Source organism: Hordeum vulgare, chromosome 5H (assembly GCF_904849725.1).
Source record: "Hordeum vulgare subsp. vulgare chromosome 5H, MorexV3_pseudomolecules_assembly, whole genome shotgun sequence".
Lineage (NCBI taxonomy): Eukaryota > Viridiplantae > Streptophyta > Magnoliopsida > Poales > Poaceae > Hordeum > Hordeum vulgare.
Genome location: NC_058522.1, coordinates 43,573,118 through 43,579,689, shown reverse-complemented (window position 1 = coordinate 43,579,689; position 6,572 = coordinate 43,573,118). Strand labels below are relative to the sequence as shown.

At 46.1% G+C, this 6,572-nt stretch overlaps 1 pseudogene; it reads left to right on the top strand.

Moving 5' to 3' along the window:
• Positions 1-1,139: 1,139 nt before the first annotated feature.
• LOC123399607 lies at positions 1,140-6,443 on the top strand (annotated as a pseudogene).
• The last annotated feature ends 129 nt before the right edge of the window (positions 6,444-6,572 follow it).

Here is a 6,572-nt window from a genome sequence, read left to right as displayed (position 1 = left end):
TTGAAAATTAATATTTTTTCTGGAAATTCGTGAAGATTTTTGAAAATCGATGAACCTAATTTAAAATTCATGATTTTTTTTCAAAATCAGTGAACTGTTTTGAAAAATTGATGAACTTTTTTCAAAATTGATGAATTTCTTTTAGAATTCAGCGAGCTTTTTGACAATTCATGAACATATTTTTCAAAAGTAGGTGTATTTTTTCATAATACTTGAGATTTTTTTGTAAATCTGAACTTTTTATAATTCTGTGAATTTTTTTCAAATTTTTAATGACCAATGCATTTTTTACATGGGCCGGCCCATAAGGAGGAGCGCTCCAGGCGCCGTTTTCCATAACCGACGCTGAAGCGGCGAATAGGAGGTCCTCTTTTTTACAGGGTGCTCCTGTTCGGCGCCTTTAGTGCCGGTTAGGGAAACCGGCGCCTGCAGCGCTCCTCCTCATGGGCTGGCCCATGTAAAAATGCGTTGGTCATTAAAAATTTCAAAAGAAAATCAAAGAATTTTAAAAAGTTCAGATTTGAAAAAAAAGTAAAATTATTATGAAAAACATTTCACCGATTTATGAAATATGTTCATGAATTTTCTAAAAAGTTCACAGAATTGGAAAAAAATCATCGATTTTGAAAAAAGTTCATCAATTGTTAAAAACAGTTTACTGATTTTTAAAAAAGTTCATGAATTTAAAATTATGTTCGTCGATTTTTAAAAATGTTCATGAATTTCCCAAAAAATCAACGATTTTCAAAAAGTTTAAAGATTTCGAAAAAGATTCACGGGCTGAAATAGTTCACGGGTTAAAAAAGTTCATGAAGGATCTTTACATGGGCCGGCCCACTGCGGAACGCTGCAGGCGTCGGTTAGCAAATTTTGCCTGTAAACGGCGCATGTGACGCTAAATAGGGCTTCCGTTTTTTACACGCGTGAAGTACTTGAAATTTGCAAAGCAGCCACAACTTCACAACGAGGGGCCGCTGCATAACCAGGCCGCTCGCGGCTTGGGCCTCGCAGCCTACTCTTTCAGAAGAAAACAAATCATCAAATTCGCCTGAAAAAAAAAGTAAGTCATCAAATTTATATTCTCTCAGACCTATAATCCCGGTTGCACGTAGCCAAGCCCTAATCTAAATCCTCCCATCATGACAGCCGACCGCATCCTCCACTTCCTTCGCGCGTCGGCGGCATCCCCGGCGGCAGCTCGCCGCCGGGGCCCTCCCAGACCGAAGCGCGTCGGCCTCCCACCGATAAAGCGGCGCGTCACAGTAGCCTGCTCCGGCTCCACACCGAGGAGGACGGCATGACTTACAAGGGCGCCGGCGTGGACATCGACGCTGGCGCCGAGCTCGTACGCCGCACCGCAAGATGGCCCCCGGGATAGGCGGCTTCGGCGGCATCCTCCCCCATAGTATTATTCACTAGCTTCATCTCTTTTGCTGCCTTCACTTCATATGTGTTGTCCAAGTTAGTTAGACCACGATGCATGTACTGCGAGTCATGGAGTTCCTAGTGTCAGTCAGGTCGGCCAGCACCACTAGCTTATGTACATCAATGATGCATGTATTGTCACGTCCTTTTGGTCCTTAGTTCTTTGCTAATAAAATGAACGAGAAAAATGAAAAGGTTGTAGGCGAGTTAGCAGCGCAAAAAGTCTAAGTTCGTCTCTGAGTTCCCGTCAGAGTTCGTCTGCCTTAATTTGGAGAGCTGTTTCGTTCATGGTTTTAAATAGCCCGCTATAGCCTTTTCAGCAGGGTGTCGCTAAATGGTATCATGTACAAATATGCCGCTATAGCTGATTTAGAGGCTCGAAGCTATTTGTGGTAGCCCGTTATTTAAAACATTAATTTCGTTCAGTTCCGTGAGCACAACTTAACGACCAAGTTGTAGTGCACACAAATGAATGTGTAGTCAGCGAAACCAACAACATCCTAATATGGCAACGCAGATTGTAGAAGCACGCCGGCCGGCTGTACACGAAGTAGGTGAGGAAGAACTTGACACTCCGACGGGTGACGAAGATCATGCGCAAATGGTGTGGACACCATACATAGGGTGATAGGGAGGCGGCGCAATGGTGTGCGCAGGGACAACAAAGATGACTGTCGGTGCAATGAGACGAGATGCCTCTCGCGATGTACGCGCCTAGAAATACACTTTGACAACTACTCCCTCTGTATTATAGATCGTTAAAGAGATTCACGTATAAATATTTTTACAAAGCAGAACTTTTGAACTTACCAAAAATGCCCTCCCCTCGCTCCACTCGCTCTCGCTGTCGTTCCCCGTCGTCGTTGGCTTGGACCGGGACGCAAGCCTGAGCTCGGGAGAGGAGGAGCGCCAAGGCCTGGAAGTGGAGGCGCTTGGACCTCTGCGCAATCTTGAAGGTGGAGGCGCCAAAATCTGGGCACAGCCGGAAGTGGAGGTGGAGGGCGGGGCCTGAGGTGGAGGTGGAGGGCAAGGCCGGAGGTGAAGTTGGAGGGCGGGGCCGGAGGTGGAGGTGTAGGGATGGGCCATAGGTGGAGGGCATGGCCGAAGGTGGAGGTGGATGGCGGGGCCGGAGGTGGAGATGGAGGGCGAAGCCGGATGTGGAGGTGGAGGTGGAGGGCGGGGCCGGAGGTGGAGATGGAGGGCGAAGCCGGATGTGGAGGTGGAGGTGGAGGGCGGGGCCGGAGGTGGAGATGGAGGGCGAAGCCGGATGTGGAGGTGGAGGGCAGGGCCGGAGGTGAAGGTGGAGATGGAGGACGAGGCCGGAGGTGGCGGTGGAGGGCAGGGCCGGAGGTGGAGGTGGAGGTGGAGGGATGGGCCAGAGGTGGAGGTGGAGGGCGAGACCAGATGTGAAGGTGGAGGTCAGGGCCAAAGGTGGAGGTGGAGGGCGGGGCCGGAGGTGGAGATGAAGGGCGGGGCCGGATGTGGAGGTGGAGGTGGAGGGCGGGGCCGAAGGTGGAGATGAAGGGCGAGGCTGGAGGTGGTGGTGGAGGGCAGGGGTGGAGGTGGAGGTGGAGTGCGGATGCGGAGGTGGAGGGCGAGGGCAGGAGTGGAGGTGGAGGGCAGGGCCGGAGGTGGAGGGCGGGTGCGGGTGCAGGGGCAAAGGTGGAGGGCAAGGGCAGGAGCGAAGGCGAAGGTGGAAGACGCTGACGAAGATTTACAATGCGGGCTGATTTAGAATTTGAACTCGGGGCATAAAGGTCCATTTGTCCATTTTTGCCTGGTCGGAGGATATTTCTGAACGATCTATAATATGAAATGAAGGGAGTAGTAGTGAGGATCAATGCCATGAAAGTTGCAGCCCAGGGACATCACATCCGCAGCCCAATGCTTGATTAGTGTTGAAGTGTGTGTGCTCACACACGTTTGGTTGATCACAATGTGTGTGATAGGTTGATTAGACCGAGGTGCAGATGGTGTAGACCATGCTGACTTGATGGCCCACTGTTACGAACAATGCCACCAATCACATGGCAGTCACGACGGTGTTATGGAAGCCGTCACGATTGGTGGTGACTGCGATGGACCAGCGATGGACAAGTCGCGGACGAGAGATGCCACCTACTCCCTCCGTTTCTAAATATAAGTTTTTCTACCGATTCTACTAAAAAACTATATAAGGATGTATATAGACCTATTTTAAAATATAAATTCATTCATTTTGCTTCATATGTAGCCCCTTAGCGAAATATCTTAAAAAACTTATATTTAGGAACGAAGGAAGTACTGTACATGAAGACATCCCATGTGTGACACGTCCGAACTTGACGCATAGTTGGTGACAAGGAGCCGGCTGATGTCGAGTCAGGTGTGTGAGGCCAGTGGGCCATGGATGATGCAAGCCATTCTATGTTTGATGAAACAAAAAAGAAAGATGACAATCAAATGACCAACCGAGAGAACATCTAATGAAACGGTAGGAAAAAGACTTTCATGGACAGCCAACAGATACCATGGAGAACATGATGTGGAAGTTGTGACATGATATGGAAGTTGTGGTGGGTGTGGGTCTAGGTTTAGAACCTGGGATATCATGATCTAGGATGAGAATTGGGGTAATGCGATTTATGCCGTATATTGAACCTCTCAAACTAGTATATGTAGACGTGCTTCGAAGTTAGAGGGCAAAAAGCCTGCTAAATATAATATGTATAAAAAATGCTATCTGATTTCATGTTATCTCTAATTGACGAATATAAGAGCATGTACGCGTGTCCGTTTTGACCTCTAGCGCACGCGAGCTCTAGCCCCAGCGCAGCACAACAGCCCCGACATGCACGAGCTCCAGCCACCTCCTCCGTCAATGCAGTCACTGCCATGAGGCACCGTTTGCTCCGCCCGTTGCCGCGATAGAGAGATGAGAAAGGAAGGAGGGTCTGACTGCAGGTGGGATAGTCTGGGATGGCTATAACGTGGAGCTGGGTGCCCGATCGTGACGCGTTCGGTTACTCTCATATTCCTCCCAGTTTGAGATATGCCGGTCAGTGCGAACGTTTAAGAAGAAAGTGAAGGTCTGATTGCGTCGTTTCGTTTGACCGGACACTGATCGGACGGGTATTTCATACATTTAAAGAAGAAATAGGGGGTTAGCTGTACATGCTCTGACTCTAGCAGTTATGTGGCCGTCGTGCAAGGAGAGCATTGATTTGTTGACTGCAGTTGTGCTATGATGCTCCCGTTGGCCCTATTTTTTACAAGTTCATGGTCCACTGGCTGGGTCGGACCAAAGGATGTATCTCTTGTTTACACAGGTTGGGCACGGGAATGTAATTTCCATATTCATGGTATTTTTGTTTCCTTTGGTTGGATTGAACAGAGGATGAATACCTTGTGTTTAGCGTTGATGGTGTTGGGACAAAACTGAAGCTTGCATTTGAAACTGGTATTCATGATACAGTTGGGATTGACTTGGTATGTGATCAATTGCTATATATATGCGCTCTTTGTCACATCTATCATGTGGAGTGAATCAATCCCTACATTGTTTGTTCATCATTGTAGGTTGCTATGAGTGTCAATGACATCTTAACATCAGGCGCAAAACCATTGGTCTTCTCAGATTATTATGCTACGGGCAAGCTTGATGTCGATCTTGCAGAGAAGGTACTGTCGGTGTTGTTGTTCACTTAATGCAACATTTGTTGCTTATTGTAATCTTGTCTTCAGCTCATGAAGTGTTGTTTATTCATATTGAATTGTATATATAGGTTATCAAGGGAATTGTTGATGGATGCCAACAATCAGGTTGTAATCTGATAGGAGGAGAGGTGAGATCTCCTGAGATAAGCTTTTCTCCATAATGAATCTCGTCGAATCATATGAATTATCTCTCATATATGAACATTTGTATAACAGCAACAATATGTATTGAGTACTTTTTTATCTTTCGTGCATGGACAAACTTTTAACTGAAAATACCATGACACTTCTTATTGTTGTTCATTTTAATGTAAAATTGGCATTTACTTGCTATAAACATTCGCCTATTTTATATAATAAACAATAGAAGAAGACATTCCCAATTGAGTAATTGGTTGTGACAGACAGCTGAGATGCCTGGTTTCTATGCGGAAGGTGAATATGATCTAGCTGGTTTTGCCATGGGTGTTGTGGACAAGGATAAGCTCATCGATGGTAAAAACATTGTGGAGGGAGATATCCTCATTGGTCTTCCTTCAAGCGGGATTCATTCAAACGGGTTCTCTCTCGTTAGAAGGTATATCACACTTGTCTAGTTCAATGTGTCTCAAATTTAGATAGATGATTCATAGATCAAAAATTATTCCTTGGTTTTTATTTATTTTCTTGAATTGTTTATGGTTAATGATAGCTAAAAAGATTCTTATTTCTAGAGTATTGGACAAAAGTGGACTCTCCTTGACTGATCAGTTCCCAGGAAATGATGGCAAAACAACTACCGTAGGTGAAAGACACCGACTGTCATCTATGTTGAGCAGGTTAGTCTTTATCGATGAATGACACATACTTCCCATGGTTTTATTTTTATACCCAAAGTTGTAACGCAATCATGTTGGATGAAAAAGGTGCTTGAGATCATCAGCAAGGGTGGTGTGAAAGGACTAGCCCATATCACTGGGGGTGGCTTCACTGATAACATCCCGAGAGTATTTCCTTCTGGACTCGGGGTGAAAATCTTCACTGGATCGTGGAAAGTGCCACATGTGTTCAAGTGGCTTCAACAGGTAACTAGCTAACACACAAACTTGGCTTGAAATTCTCCGTCGATATATTCATTGTCCATCTACTCAGTTATTGGGATATCTGGTACGCGTTTATAGGTTGGGAAAATTGAAGATGCTGAGATGACGCGGACGTTCAACATGGGCGTTGGGATGGTCCTTGTAGTAAGCAAGGATGCAGCTGGCAGGATTATTGAGGAATCAAGCCCTGCTTATCGCATTGGAGAGGTGATCCAGGGCAATGGTGTTCACTACGTCTGATGCCTTGCGATGAGCTTTCAGCTCAAATTTCCTGCAGTGATTTGAGATTTGTTTTGTCGTGTGGGCAAAGCAGCTGAATTTTTGTAACTCCTTTATATTAGGCGTCCTTGGAGTGTTAAGTTGAACCCT